The sequence below is a fragment of the Lipotes vexillifer genome, unplaced genomic scaffold, assembly GCF_000442215.2.
Source record: "Lipotes vexillifer unplaced genomic scaffold, Lipotes_vexillifer_v1.1 scaffold147, whole genome shotgun sequence".
In the NCBI taxonomy this organism is placed as follows: Eukaryota; Metazoa; Chordata; class Mammalia; order Artiodactyla; family Lipotidae; genus Lipotes; species Lipotes vexillifer.
In genome coordinates this window covers 1,052,569-1,068,099 of record NW_006778796.1, presented here as the reverse complement: position 1 = coordinate 1,068,099, position 15,531 = coordinate 1,052,569, and the positions used below count along the sequence as shown (strand labels likewise).

The window sequence follows — 15,531 nt, the reverse complement described above, 5'->3', positions numbered from 1 at the left end:
GCGTGGGGGGGGGCTGGGGCCGCGGGGTGGGCGCCGAGGCTGGCGGCGGCCGCCGCTTTGTTGCAGCTGCAGTGTCATGTCGGGATGCTACCGCAGTGGGAGAGCGCGGGACCTGTGCGCGCCGGCCCCGGAGACCGCCGCTTGCATCCGCGCCTGGCGTTCGGCGCGGGCGCCTCGCCCCCTCCCCCCATCTCTCCGCTTTGGCTGGGTGGGTCCCGGTTTCTGCACACCCAAAGAAGAACCCTGAGACCCGCTCTCAGGCGCCTCCAAAGCGCCGGCTCGCAGCCAGGCAGCCAGCGCGTTGGCACTTGAGTCGGGGGAGGGGGAGAGAGCTCTCCATAAAGGAAGCTGAATTTTCTCCAGTCTTTCCTGTCGCTCGCTTACCTGTGGCCGGGCAGGTGAGCCTGCAGGGTGAGGCAGCTTCCTCCTTGGGTACTCGGTCTGCATTCAGCTCCAGGGCGTGCCCTGTAGGTAGTCCTCTCTGTCACTTATCTGGTCAGAGCCTGAAAGCACCTTTGACCCAAAACTTATCCCCAACTTCCCCAGAACCCTTCCCCTTCTTTGCAAATGTTGGGGGGCATGGGATGAGTTAGGGGGAAGAAAGTTGACTTAAGATCAAACCCGAGCCACCATAAGCTTCCCGTGCATATCTTTTTGTCTCCTCAAGGAGGATGGAGATTCTTAGTTAAAGGCCGAACAAAAACAAAAAACAAGAGCCTATTTTCATGGCAGGGCTCTGTCAGGGAAAGGCAGGCTTGCTGTCTCCTTCTCGCAAAGGGCTTAATGCCTGGCCAGCCAAGATCTCTTAGATCCCAGGGCATTGCAGTTGCTATGGCCTGGGAATTCATCCTACAGACACTCTGGTTCCCTGTGTGAGGGTGTGTTTTAAAGGGGAAGAGAGAGACTAAAGAAAAGTTTGGTGCTGTTAGCATTTATAATGAGGCAAGTCCCAGTCTTCCTTCAAAGACCCTTTTCTGCCCATTTTATAGAAATGGCAAAGTCAAGATTTTTATCGTTGACTCAAGGGTGGTGGGTGATGAGCGGTAGAGGGGGAAGGTCTCTTAAAGCAGGGAACCTGGATTGGACAGTCTTGGTGTGGAGAGAAACCCATCTAAGGCCCAGGGAACATTGATCCTAAGATGAAGTAGGTCCATCCTTCAGCTGCCTCCTTGTCAGCCTTACATCTACTACTGTACCCCACTGTGTGCCACCCCACTACATGCCTGTCCAATCCCTCCAACACATCTGATCATTAAGCTCCCCATAGAGTCCATTTCTGGATTAAGTCTTAAGTCAGTGCAATATTTCATTGATTTTCCATTTCTGCATGAGATGCTTAAAGTAAGGTCAGAATGTGATCAAAGTGCAGCTTGCTTTAACCTCCGGAGAAAGAGCCCAGCTCCTTTCCCGAAATCACTAAGTCCAGTTGACCTAAAAATTGTGCACTGGATTTGCAGCTGAAGACTTGAGAATGTAAGTTTGGCTGTATTTAAAAAAAAAAAAAAAATTATAGTCGTGTTCAGAAGCAATCTCGAGATATTAACTAAAATGGGTCCTTATTCTTCTGCTAATTATGATAGAAAGGTTCCACTTCAGTTCATGGAATGGCCTAGAGTTGACCCCTCTGTCCTGAAGGGGAACTGAGAGGGCGGACCAGGGGTCACCAGGGTGGGGAGGCAATGTCTTTTATTTTTCCCATTCCCGCTCTGCAAGCTCCAGTCCTCAGCCCAGGCATTGTTAGTGTATAAAATGATGATCTCATGGGACTTCCCTGGCTGTCTAGTGGTTAAGACTCCACGCTCCCAATACAGGGGGCACGGGTTCAATCCCTGGTCAGGGAACTAAGATCTTGCATGCTGCAAGTCATGGCCAAAAAAAAAAAAAAATTATGACCCCATGACATCGTTATAAGGATTCTTTATCCCACTGGGATTCTTGGCCATGTGAAAATGACAGACTCCAGGTACTGGAGCTCAGGTAGACACGGAATCACGCTCAGAACACTACCGGGGCCAGTGGGGAGATAATGCCCTACCCATTCACTGCCATTAGCTTCAAAAATAATAAACCCAGGGCTTCCCTGGTGGCGCAGTGCTTGAGAGTCCGCCTGCCGATGCAGGAGACGCGGGTTCGTGCCCCGTTTCGGGAGGATCCCACATGCTGCGGAGCGGCTGGGCCCGTGAGCCATGGCCGCTGGGCCTGCGCATCCGGAGCCTGTGCTCCGCAAATGGGAGAGGCCACGACAGTGAGAGGCCCGCATAACGCAAGAAAAAAAAAAAAATAATAATATAATAAACCCAATAAAATGCCTTTTTATTATGGCTTTCCATCACTCTTCTTCTTTCAAATATCTCCTTTTTTGGGTGACTGTTTGTTATTGTCATGATTTTTGACAATTTCTTTCTTGTGATGACAGGCTAACTGAAAGAGAACTTACTATAAGCTTTAAAAAATCTTTATATAATATATAATATGTAAATATATAACATGATTATTATTATTGTATGTGTCAAGTGCTTTATAGAGTATCTCTCTTACTCCCAACATCTCTGAAGCAGGTTGGATGATTTCCATTTTACAGTTGGGGAAATGGAGGCTGCAGAAACTTCACTGATTGTCCTGGGCCACCCAGGACAGCCTGACTCCCTCTCCCACTTCATGCCTCCCTCCTGTGCCACTCTGTGGGTTTCACAACTCCAAATTGCCCGATGATGATGAAACGTAACAAGAGAGAAGGCTCAGTGGGGGAGAGTTGAGGCTGGTGGTTTGGTTTGTTGCAGGACATTGATGAGAATTACACGAGTGCCTCTGGAGGAAAGTATTTTCGCTGCTAGCACTTCTGTTTCTGATGCGTTTATTTTTGGTGTTGTTGGTTTTTTTTGGCCACACCACGTGGCTTGTGGGATCTTAGTTCCCTGGTGAGGGATTGAACCCACACCCTGTGCAGTAGAAGCACGGAGTCTTTTTTTTTTTTTTTTTTTTTTTTTTTGGGGGTCCGCGGGCCACTCACGGCCGCGGCCTCTCCCGTCGCGGAGCATAGGCTCCGGACACGCAAGTCCAGCGGCCATGACTCACGGGCCCAGCCGCTCCGCGGCATGTGGGATCTTCCTGGACCGGGGCACGAACCTGTGTCCCCTGCATCGGCAGGCGGACTCTCAACCACTGCGCCACCAGGGAAGCCCCGAAGCACGGAGTCTTAACCACTGGACCGCCAGGGAAGTCCCTGTTTCTTTTTTGTTTTTAATTAATTAATTAATTAGTTTATTTTTGGCTGCATTGGGTCTTTGTTGCTGTGCGTGGGCTTTCTCTAGTTGCGGCGAGTGGGGGCTACTCTTTGTTGCAGTGTTCAGGCTTCTCTTGTTGTGGAGCACGGCCTCTAGGCTCGCGGGCTTCAGTAGTTGTGGCTTGCGGGCTCTAGAGCACAGGCTCAGTAGTTGTGGCGCACGGGTTTAGTTGCTCCGTGGCATGTGAGATCTTCCCGGAGCAGGGCTCGAACCCATGTCCCCAGCATTAGCAGGCGGATTCTTAACCACCGTGCCACCAGGGAAGTCCGAAAGCCCCCTGTTTCTGATGCGTTGAGATGTCTGTGTGATATTGGAAAGTGAACCACACACTAAAAGGCAAAATATTGCGTGTTTCAGGGCTTCCCTGGTGGCACAGTGGTTGAGAATCCGCCTGCCAATGCAGGGGACACGGGTTCGAGCCCTGGTCCAGGAGTATCCCACATGCCACGGAGCAACTAAGCCCATGCGCCACAACTACTGAGCCTGTGTGCCACAGCTGCTGAAGCCCACACGCCTGGAGCCCATGCTCCGCAACAGGAGAGGCCACCGCGATGAGGGGCCCCCGCACCTCAGCGAAGAGTGGCCCCTGCTCGCCGCAGCTGGAGAGAGCCCGCGCACAGCAACGAAGACCCAATGCAGCCAAAAATAAATAAATAAAATATATTTTTTAAAAACCCAAAAAACAATATTGCGTGTTTCAGGCCAAAAGTCTGGAGAGCAGATAAATGAGACTTCAAGGTTTGTGCCAGTGTTAAGGAATGCCCTAGAAGGGCTTGCCTAGTATGACACAATATACTCAAAGATGTCTCTTGCCCTCAGGGAGTTGCTTTGACTGGACAGATAGAATATTGGCAGTGGGACAGTCAGAAGAAGGGAGCCGTAATTGATAAGGAAATGAGGTCTGAAATTTTAGAAACCACTCATCTGCACAGATTATGAATTCCAGATAGGACAGTTGCTGTAAGATCCTTCAGCTGTGCTAGTCTAGAAAGTCCCAAGTATGGTGTTTGTCACTGTCTTTGAGACTAGATGTCTAGCTTAATGCCATCTCCTGACCTTTGCTTATCAAAGTTAATTATCTAGTATCTTGGCATTTGACTTTGGCTATTTGACTAGGTGGGTGTGGAGTAGCTGGCTGGAGCTGAAGTCCTGGGTGGACTTAGGGACAAGTTCGAAGAGAACTTTAGATTAGAGCTGATGTTATATCCAAAAGATTTTCTCTTTTTTATGTACTTGAACTCCACAATTCTAGAGTGTGAAAACCGGAAGGGAAAACTGGAGGGGTAAAAACAGCCTAGATTTGGGGAAGCAAATTATTTTTTCATGTTGACAAACCTACATTGAGTGCTTACTGTGAGAGGCACTGTGGGAGCCCGGGGATGAATTAGGATTGGGATCTTGCCCCTCAGGTGCAATTTTTTTTTGTTTTTGTTTTTTGTGGTACGCGGGCCTCTCACTGTTGTGGCCTCTCCCGTTGCGGAGCACAGGCTCAGGACGCGCAGGCTCAGCGGCCATGGCTCACGGGCCTAGCCGCTCCGCGGCACGTGGGATCTTCCCGGACCGGGGCATGAACCCATGTACCCTGCATTGGCAGGCGGACTCTCAACCACTGCGCCACCAGGGAAGCCCCTCAGATGCAATTTATATGGTGTATAAACGTACATGGCTGTCAATAGTGCTGGTTGGGTTTCACGTGTTCAGAAAGAATCAGTGGATGAATGTACTAAAAGTAATACCCAAAATGTGATCGATGTTAACATCTTTAAACTACTTGAAATAATTTTGGCTTTTAGTCTGAAAGTCAGAAGAAGAAACGTCTTCCTACTCTCAGAATAATATCTACTAGCCTTGGTAGGGAAAGTGACTTATGACTCAGAAGAGTAGGGAATGCAGACCTGTCCCGGAAGGCAGGGTTTCTCATGTACCCCGGGAATCTCCCATCCCTGTTGTCAAAATGTATAGAATGGGATCGAGCTTTCTCATCTGAATTCTCATCTCAACTGTTTCTAAAGGCATCTGGCTGAATCTGTCTCAGGCCCAGTCCGAAACAGATAAACAAACCTGCCATGTAAAGAAAGTACACAGGCGCACCAAATCAGCAAGAAACGATTCCTTGTCATGGAATGCATGTTACCTTAAGTTGAGGACGTACCCGGGACTGAATCGGCATAGGTCCACCAACCGGCTAAAGATTACATATTTTCGTGTGGCAAAATTTGAACAGAGTCTTTCAAGCTGGATGTGGTTAGCGCAGTTAATGCTGTCTTTTCCAGCACTGTTTGCAGAAGGCCCCTTTCTCCAGGTGGATGGGGTGAGTGTGCGTGGGCTCAGTCTGCTTGTAGATCAGAAGACATCACATTTCACCTTACACTTGACTCCATCTGTGAGGATGAGAGGTAACGTCTCCGGAGATTCCGTAGAGAAGTCGCAAATTGGTTTTGTACTCAGCCAGCCCTTTATAAAGCATTCAAACTATAATTGGCTCAAGTAAACTTTATTAATTGTGTGTGTGTGTGCGTGTGTGTGTGTGTGTGTGTGTGTGTGTGTGTGTGTGATGGGAAATGGTCAGATGCATCATCAGATTATTCAGGAGCCAGTGTGAATTGAGTGACTTTTCTTTCTGTCAACTGCCATGCCTTTTTTTTTTCCGGTAAGCACTAACACTGCTGGCTCTCTTCCCCCGAGCAGGCCTGGCAGACTCCGGTGATGCCAGGTCACCCGGCAACTTCCTGGAAAACTCAGGTGCTTCTCTTCGGTGACAAGAGTCTCTCATCGCCTTTGGGCATGTGCCCGACGACCGTTTGGAGTGGATGCAGTCTGGAGCATTAGGCGCAGCTATGTCTGTTTGACAGAATGAAAACAGAAGCCGTAATAGGAGTTAACCCGGTCCCCAAATTGAATCCCCATTTAGCGTTAGCGGGACACTGGGCATTACTGTTGCTGGGATAGCAGCTGCTGAGCTTCGATTCTTTAGGGGCGGGGTGAGATCGTGAATAAATACTGGCCTTGCCCCAGTGTTTGTATTTGTCAAATACCAAAAAGGAAACAGGCATCCTAAATTGGCTTGTGTGCTGCCACCTGGCTACTCTACCACCTCCCACTTCCAGCCTGAGTCCAAGAGGAGAGGAGCCAGGCAGAGATTATAGGTAGGGAGGAACCTGGCAGATGTTTAAGTGTCCGCTGAACGCTCACGAGAGCGGTAGAAACCTGGCGCTCACGGATGTTTAGGCCGTTGCTTGAAAGCAGTGGTGATCTCAGTCTTCCTAAGAGCTGCTGAAGGCCTCCAGGAATGGTCCATTCTTCTGGATTCTGGCTCTCTGGAGTTTTTCCACATGTTAGCACCCCGGCCTTGGAGATGATGGATGCTTGCAGTGGTGGGAAAGCTGTGCTCAAGGGGTCCTCAAGCAGGGGTGGGACTGGGCAGGGCATGGGTAGGGAGTCAGGGCAGCGTGCTATAGCCCCATCTTCTCTTGAGAATATCTGAAAATTTTGTCCAAGGCTTCATTCTAAAAGAAAAAAACAAAACCAAATTTAAAAAAGACAGGGCTTCTGGGACTTCTGGGACAGTGGTTAAGACTCTGCACTTCCATTGCAGGGGGCGCGGATTTGATCCCTGGTCAGGGAACTAAGATCCTGCAGGCCAAAAAGTTAAAAAAATAAAAATAAAAAAGAGGGGGCTTCATAAACGAAGTCACAGCAAGGCTCATGAGCTTATCTTGATATTATTTTATTTTATTTTATTTATTTATTTTTGGCTGCGTTGGGTCTTCGTTGCTGTGCGTGGGCTTTCTCTAGTTGTGGCGAGCGGGGGCTACTTTTCGTTGCAGCACGCGGGCTTCTCATCGCGGTGCCTTCTCTTCTTGCGAAGCACGGGCTCTAGGCGCATGGGCTTCAGTAGTTGGGGCACGTGGGCTCAGTGGTTGTGGCTCATGGACTCTGGAGCGTAGGCTCAGTCGTTGTGGCACACGGGCTTAGTTGCTCCGAGGCATGTGGGGTTTTCCCGGACCAGGGCTCAAACCTGTGTCCCCAGCATTGACAGGCGGATTCTTAGCCACTGCACCACCAGGGAAGTCCCAATATAATTTTCCGTTTGCTCTTTGGCCACCAGGACTGCTTGGTGGCTCTAGTTCTTGGAGCCATTTGCTAATCTGTTTTGGGAGAAGGAGCCTGAGTTGAATGGATTTAGGAGAAATGAAAGGAGTGAGTTCGTGGGTTCTGGAATCAAATGAGCAGTGGTGGCTTTAAGAGGGCTTTGGCCCTGACAGCCCAGAGGGAAGGAATATTAATGGCTCTTAATATGAATCATCGATGTTGGTATTGTTAAGCTTCTATTTATTGAGCTTGTACCATTGACATTGTGTTGAATACCTTCTACAAATGATCTCAATAAAACCTTCAAGTCCATGGGGTAGTAGCATTAGTCCCATTTTGTAGGAAATGAGGCTTAGGAGAAGTTAGGGCCAAGCAATTGTCAACTGCCAGAGAGAGAATTCAGATCTAGGCCGACCTGGCTTCCTACACACTGCTCTTTCTGCCAAGATGTGGGTAGGGCACAAGTAACCTTAATTTACTGGAATTTTGTTTCCCGTTAAAGGAATGCTTTTACCTGAGAGTCGAACGTTCTCTTTCCACTGGGTGAGCATTTCTGCTCCACGATGGCATTTGGAAGTTTAGCCAAAAGCCTGATTATAAAGTAAAAGCAACCTGTGTGTGTGTGTGTGTATTGAAAGGGGAGGGCATGCAGCCATTGGCAAGCATTTTCCTATGGTGTGATTCTGACAAGGAATGGTGCCATGGTTAAGATGGAAAGATACTCCTGCAAATTGAAATGTTATAAATAGGGAATAGACGCTTTGCTCCTTGGGTCATTTTGGAAAATATTTGCTTAGTGAGTAACAGTATGACATGGGTTCTGCTTAGCATGGCAGTTTCAACTCATCCTGAGAACTTGAGGACCTCTTGGGGTTTTTTTCTTTGCTGCCAGCCTGATTATTTGTATAGGATCAGTGCATGGGTTTGCCTCATCTGTTATTAGTATTTTCTTTGTTAACTTTTCATTTCAGGTCTCTTAGAAACTGGTTGGGCTCCATGATTTGCATGGTCTTGTATGTGATGTGTTTGTGTGTGGTTTATCACGCTTGTAGCGCTCTCCTAAGCAAGGTTTTCATAGATTGTAGGTGCTGAGTAGACTAAAGAAAGGCATAAGGTGAGAAGAAATGTTATCACTGGTTCCAGGAAAGAGGTTGGCATTCTGGTTTCCCAAAGAATCCTTTAGAGACAAGACCATAATCTGATATGAACTTAGGTATGGCCAGTTCAGCATAACCAGGGTTAATAGAGGCAAGAGGCTGGGAAGGGGGAGAAGTAAGTACTCAAAGGCAAATGGTGACAGTTTCCCAGAATAATCTAATGGTCGTTAGTCACTCCTTGTTCTTCCTTTACTTCTGGACGTCCATGGCTCTTCTCTCTTTGGTTGAAATCTTGTGTACCCGGTCCAGGAGAAATACCAAATCAGACAAGATCTGGGTATGCTTCCCTCCCCATATGGAATGCTCAGGGCCAGCGTTACTCCATTTCAGCTTCTTACTGACGACAGACAATGTGCTATCCATCTTTGTGTTTCTGGCTCAATGCCCTGACACATAGTAGTTAAGCAATAAATGATTGTTGAATGAATTCCAGAAGGATTTTGCTGTAAACTAACTGTTCATTCATTCTAGACAAGTTAGAGGGTAGTGAGAGCTCAATACTTTGAGCTACATCTCAAGGGTATTTGAGTTACTAACAAGGAACATTTTATTTATTATTATTATTTTTTTTAGCCATGTTGCACCGCTTGTGGGATCTTAGTTCTGTGACCAGGGATTGAACCTGGGCCCGGGATTGAACCTGGTCCCTCGGCAGTGAAAGTACGGAGTCCTAACCACTGGACCGCCAGGGAAGCCCCTTCCCAATTCATTCTTATTCTTGGATGTTACACAACCATTCATGTACAGTTAAAACTAATATGTACGTGCTTGTGCTCTGCGTTTCTTTATGTAGCTATTTTTCTGTGATCTTACAGGGATATATTTTTCACTCATTTAATAAATATTTATGGTGCATCTCTTAAACATCAGGCATTGCTAGACTCTGGGTATGTGATAGTAAAAGGCTATTAATGGGTCCTCCCTCTTGTAGTTTATAGTTTATCAGGGAAGACAGAAGGGTTGATATTTAAGGACTAATCTTCTGAAAGAGCAGAAGGGTGAATATTCCAGTAAGAGGGAACAGCACGTGTAAGGGCCCAGAGGTAGGAAGGGGCCCACATGTTCAGAGACTGGAAAGAAGGCCATTGTGGTTGGCGCTCAGCGAATAGAGGCAGAGGGAGCATGGACTGAGGTGGGCAGAGGCCAGACTGTACAAGATCTTTAAAGATACGAATATGTCAGGATATCACTCAGAGTACAGTGGGAAGCAGGGTTATAATACGGCTTTAATTACATTTTTTTTTTTAATAGGTCACTCTGGCAGTTCTGTGGAAAATGGGTTGGAAAGGAGAAACGTAGATGCAGGAGGCCAGTTGGAACCTTTTGCCGTAGTTCAGGGGAGAGATGATGGTTCTGGGGCGGTGGCAGTGAAGATGGGGGGTTACCAGTTAGATTTGCAAGAGTTTGAAGAGAATTTCCTGATGGTGAAATACGAGCGGGCAGGTGCAGTGAAAAGAAAGCAGTCATCAAGCCTGGCTCCCTGGCACCGTGTGGCTTGTGGCATCTTAGTTCCCCGGGGGGCACAGGTGTTGAAACTGTGCCCCCTGCAGTGGAAGCTTGAAATCCTAACCACTGGACCTCCAGGGAAATCCCATGAGTCTCTGCTTCTTGAGTTTAGTCTTTCATGGTCAGATTCCTTTGAAGGGGAGGCTGGGGAAGGAGTGGGTGGGATTGGGGCACCCAAAGTTTGGATGTGAGTTTGAGGTGCTGTGATTTATGTCAGTGCAATCTTCATGCCCGCCAGTTTTTAAACCCACCTCTTCTCTGGTTGGCAGTGTGTTGAGTCATCCCCCTGTTGTTGGACACTTAGGTTACTGTCATTGTTTTCCTACTGCAAGCGAGCAGCAGTAATAGAGTTGTCTCTGTACAGACGAGCTGCTCATTTCCCTTTTGGGTTGTTCCCAAAAGTGAGGTGCATTTGAAGTGTATTCCCCAAAGTGGAATCGCTGGGTTGCAAGAAATGAATGAACCATTTTATGGCTCGTGCTGCATGTTGCCAGATTGTCTTTAGAAAGACTAAATTCATTAAGAACATCACCGGCAACCTATAAATGTACCTTCTACCCCACAAGCCTGCCAACGTTGAAGTTTCTCATTTTAATTTATTTATGCTGCTTTAATATAGACATCTAAAGGTCCTTGGTTGTGCAAATTTACATTTCAGTAGTTGCTAGGGATATCATCAATTTATCCATGGGATAATTTCCCTTGTAATTATTCTGTCGTAACTATTGAGTGGAATTTGTGTTAACCTCCTTTGCATTAATTCTTTACATTTTCAGTTATAAGCTTTTATTAGCTATATGTGGCATATATTTTTCCAGTCTACTTTTAATGTTTTTATATTTCGTAATGCAAACATTTCTGTTAATGTCTTTTTTTTCTTTCTTTCTTTTTTTTTTCCAGCCGTGCCGAGCGGCTTGCAGGATCTTAGTTCCCTGACCAGGGATTGAACCCCGGGCCACGGCATTGAAAGCGTGGAGTCCTAACCACTGGACTGCCAGGGATTTCCCTAGGTTAATTTCTTAAACCTATTTTCTGAGAGTATCAGAAAATGAGAATATCTTCTTTTGTGTCTGAGAGTATCTTCTTTTTTGTTGTTGATTTTTGTTTTCACAGTCAGACATTGATCTCTTTTGTTTTTTAACATCTTTATTGGAGTATAATTGCCTTACAATATTGTGTTAGTTTCTACTGTATAACAAAGTGAATCAGCTATCATATACGTATATCCCCATATCCCCTCCCTCTTGCGTCTCCCTTCCACCCTCCCTATCCCACCCCTTTCGGTGGTCACAAAGCACCGAGCTGATCTCCCTGTGCTATGCGGTTGCTTCCCACTAGCTACCTATTTTACATTTGGTAGTGTATATATATCCATGCCACTCTCTCACTCCCTCCCCGTGTCAAGCCCATTCTCTACATCTGCGTCTTTATTCTTAGACATCGATCTCCTTACAGATGGGCTAAATCAACTATTGCTATTACTTTAAATTTTATATTTGATCCTTTTTTTTTTTTTTTTTTTTTTTTTTTTGGCGGGCGGGGAGCCTCTCACTGCCGCGGCCTCTCCCGCCGCGGAGCACAGGCTCCGGACGCTCAGGCCCAGCGGCCATGGCCCACGGGGCGCAGCCACTCCGCGGCATGTGGGATTCCCCCCGGACCGGGTCACGAACCTGTGTCCCCTGCATCGGCAGGCGGACTCCCAACCACTGCGCCACCAGGGAAGCCCATATATTTGATCTTTTTAATGTTGGGTTTATTAACCTTTCTGGAATTCAGCATCATGTTGGTGGTGAGAACTACATCAGTGTGTTCTGCAGAATGTTCATACTCCTAGTGTGAGTAAAGGATTTCATGGTCAAATAAGTTTCACCATTTTCTGCAGCCCTCCTGCTGGGCATCCTGGAGCCATCATCAGGCTGCCATTAATTGTGCCTCTGCAAGACAGGGCTCCAATCAGGAGCATTTCCTAAACTTTTAGACCAGGGGTTGGTGAACTTTATCTATAAAGAGCTAGATAGTGTTTTCGGCCATGTAGACCCTGTGATCTCTGTGGAAACTACTCAACTCTGCCTCTGTACTATGAAAGCTGGACCTAGGCAATGCCCAGAAAAATGGGTGTGGCTGGGTTCCAAGTAAACTTGATTTGTGGACACTGAAATTTGAATTTCAAATGATTTTTTTCATGTGTCACAAAATTTTATTCTTCTTTTGATATTTTTTCCCCAACTATTGAAAATGTAAAAGCCGGAGTTTTTTCACTGGTGTTGTAGACCCTAGAATCGTGAACATCTTGTGGGACAAGTTCAGGGAATTTCACTCTGGAAAGTGCTGAGTTAACTTCGTCTCCCTTTGTCTCCAGTGTACCTAGCAGTAACAAATCCTTTCTCCTCATGTGTTTTCTCATTTGCTGTATAGTAAGTTTATCTTCTAAATCTGTTTGGAAACGCCAGTTGGTCCTTGCTTGTCCTTTACCTCCTTGCCATGCAGTCTGCATGTTTTGTTCTGTGTGGGCTCCTAGCCTAGTAGGGTGTGTTTTAGGATTACAGTGTTTTTTGTTTTTTTTTTAATCTAGCGTCTTTGGCCCACTTATCAAGAATCGGATATTTTCGTGTTTTTTTTTTTTTTTTTGGCCGTATCTCACGGTTTGTGGGATCTTAGTTCCCCACCTAGGGATGATGGAACCCGTGCCCTCTGCAGTGAAAGCATGTAGTCCTAACCACTGGACCTCCAGGGAACTCCCGTGTTTTGTTTTGTTTTTTAATAAAAAGGAGGCTACACGTTTATTCTTTAGGTAGTGTTGTAAAAAAAACAGGTATTATTTATTTATTTATTTCTTTATTGAGTGAAAGGTTCTTTAAATTCTGTCGTGCTTTACAATTTTCAAAAGTTTCATACACGTGATTTGTATTCATATAATCCTGTAGTAACCCTTTTTCCCCCATCCCCATATTGCTTCTCCCCCTTCCCTCTTTCCACTGGTAACCACTAGTTTGTTTTCTATTGGATATTTGTGTTTTAATTGGGGTGTTTTAAAAAGTTGTCTAATCCCAAGGGACTGAAGCTAAACTACAGTAAAATGATAGTAGAAGGAGTGATGATTAAAATAACTAACATCCATGGAGAGCTTCCTTGGGTCATGCGTGTTCTACCTGCTTTATGTGTAGTAACAATTAATTGTGAAAACAACCCTAGGATTGTTATCCTATGTATTATTTTTATTGCATTATTATTAAAATTATTTAATTGTGTTATTATAATCTCCATTATGTTAATGAGGAAATGGAGACACAGGTCAAACCACTTCCATACCCTCCCCCTCCCCCTCCCCCCCTCCCCCCCAGCTCCAAATCAGGATCTGGTAGAGCTGGGCTTGCTCAGATGCTTCAGGCTAAATTAGGTTTTGTTTATACTTTCAGTCTGGAGTTGCTGGCCTGGCTGGTGGTGTTAGTTTTGCCTTGGTTTATATGAGGATTCTATAAATTCTTAGTGAGCCCAGAGGCATGTTTCCCCTACACCTTTACCTGTCTTATTTATAAGTTGGCTTCTCCACGTAGGTGGGGTCTTAGCCTATAGAACTAGCCATCGTGATGGATGGAGGGAGATGCGTTTCTGTGGTCCAAGGCCTGAAGGCTGAGTATACACCCATCTGCATTGTAGTCCAGGGAAGACAGCATCTGGGTTAGTTCAGTCTTGCCCAATTTTTTTCCCTTTTCCCCTGTGTCCCCTGAGCTTGCCTCCTTCCGGTCCTGTTGTCAGCACATTCTAGCCTCAGCATTCTCTAGATTTGCCAGCTTTAACAGCAGTCCCTGCTTTTACCCTAGCAACAGAAGGCTTTTTTATATCAGAGAGGATAGTAGGCAGTGCCAGAGCCAACCAAATTTATATAACACAACTGAGAACAGGTCTGTCTGTGCTTTGTAGAAGCTTTATCCCTGGTGCCTTTCTCTTTGTACATTCTTTTTCTTTCTTCAAGTCTAGAGAATTCCCAGTGGTCAGTGTCTTGCGATTACAAATTTAATGTGACGCTGAAAATAAAATGGTCAGAACTTCTGGGGGTGTTTCTACCCTGCCTGGCTTTTGCTGTTTGAGCATCTATTAGTATGTCTTATAGTCACCATCTCAGGAATAACTTGGTTCCCTTTTCTTTGTTATCGTATCCACAGTAGCGGAGATTCCTTTTCATGTACTAGTTTTAGGCAGCATTGAACAATTTTCTATAGCAAACTCACAAGTGCTCTTCCTGCTGATCCCTTATGAATAGACAAAAGTTTATCACTGTCTTGAGTTTACTCATTTTCCATGAAAAGTGATTGGAATTTGATAGGGAACAAGAATGACATAAACACGTTGTACTTATAAACTGCCTGGAATATTTTCCCCATTTGTTTGAAGGACGACGTCATGGGATAAGAATTATTAAAGAGAAATAGGCATCAGTATTCTGACATGTATCAGCACACCTGGTGCTTCTTGGGTCCATCTCTGTGCCCTAGAGTAGAAGTGATATAACAGGACAGGTGTGATGTGTATCACCAAGGTGAGTGTGGAGGCCTTTATAGCTGGTCATTTTAGAGCTGCCTCTTCCCTCCTTTGAAATTTGCTTTGTCTGGGGTTTTCCCTTTTAATCACTTCATAAGTATTTATAGTGCTCCCATATCCTGTACAGTTTGGGGTGGTACACTGATATTTGCTCATTTAACCATGATTGGTGGTGAAATCAGTGTCCTAAGTACATGAAATTTTTCAAATAACTAAAGTTGTAACTAAGATGGGACATAGGTGACTTTGCAGAATAATATCATTACACTGCTTATAATTCCAAGCACCAAGTTAGTGTAATCTTTTTATGAAATGAAGGGGAGATATTTTAAATTCTTCATTACATTTGCTCGTCATCTTAAGCACCACACAGAGCATAATTCTCATAAGCCAGTTTTGGTTCTGTTAAAACAGAGTGATATCCTCAGGGGCTTTGGAGGCAAAACTAACTATTTGCCTTTCCACCGAAAGGTGCCAGCCTGCTTTATCTCTTGAGTGATGATGGCTACGTGGTGGAGGCATTTTGGTTTTCTCTCACTTGCCTTTATATCCGTGCTCATGCCCAGCAACGTCTTCCATCCTCACCCTTTACTTTGCTGCTTCTAATTACTTATGGTCTGCAAAGCCATTCATTCACTGAGCCAACAAACCCTTGCCAGTTATACCACACATTGGGTACTGTCCTCAAGGACTTGGAGAGCATCAGAATGTAACAGAGTCTATTCTTATCCTCATGGAGCTTGTGGTCCAGAGGGGAAGACACACTAAGCAGATGAATGTGTAACTACAAAATGAAGGTAGTCGTATAGGAAAAACAGGAATGAGGGGATGGATAAACAACAAAGTCTTACTGCGTAGCACAGGGAACTGTATTCAATATCCTGTGATAAACCATACTGGAAAGGAATATGGAAAAGGATGTATATATATTTATAACTGAGTCACTTTGCTGG

General features: G+C 45.7%; 1 protein-coding gene across 1 annotated transcript in view; it reads left to right on the top strand.

Moving 5' to 3' along the window:
* The window catches only part of TNFRSF21 (TNF receptor superfamily member 21), a 66,737-nt gene that overhangs the window by 929 nt on the left and 50,277 nt on the right, over window positions 1–15,531 (top strand). The window lies entirely within an intron of this gene.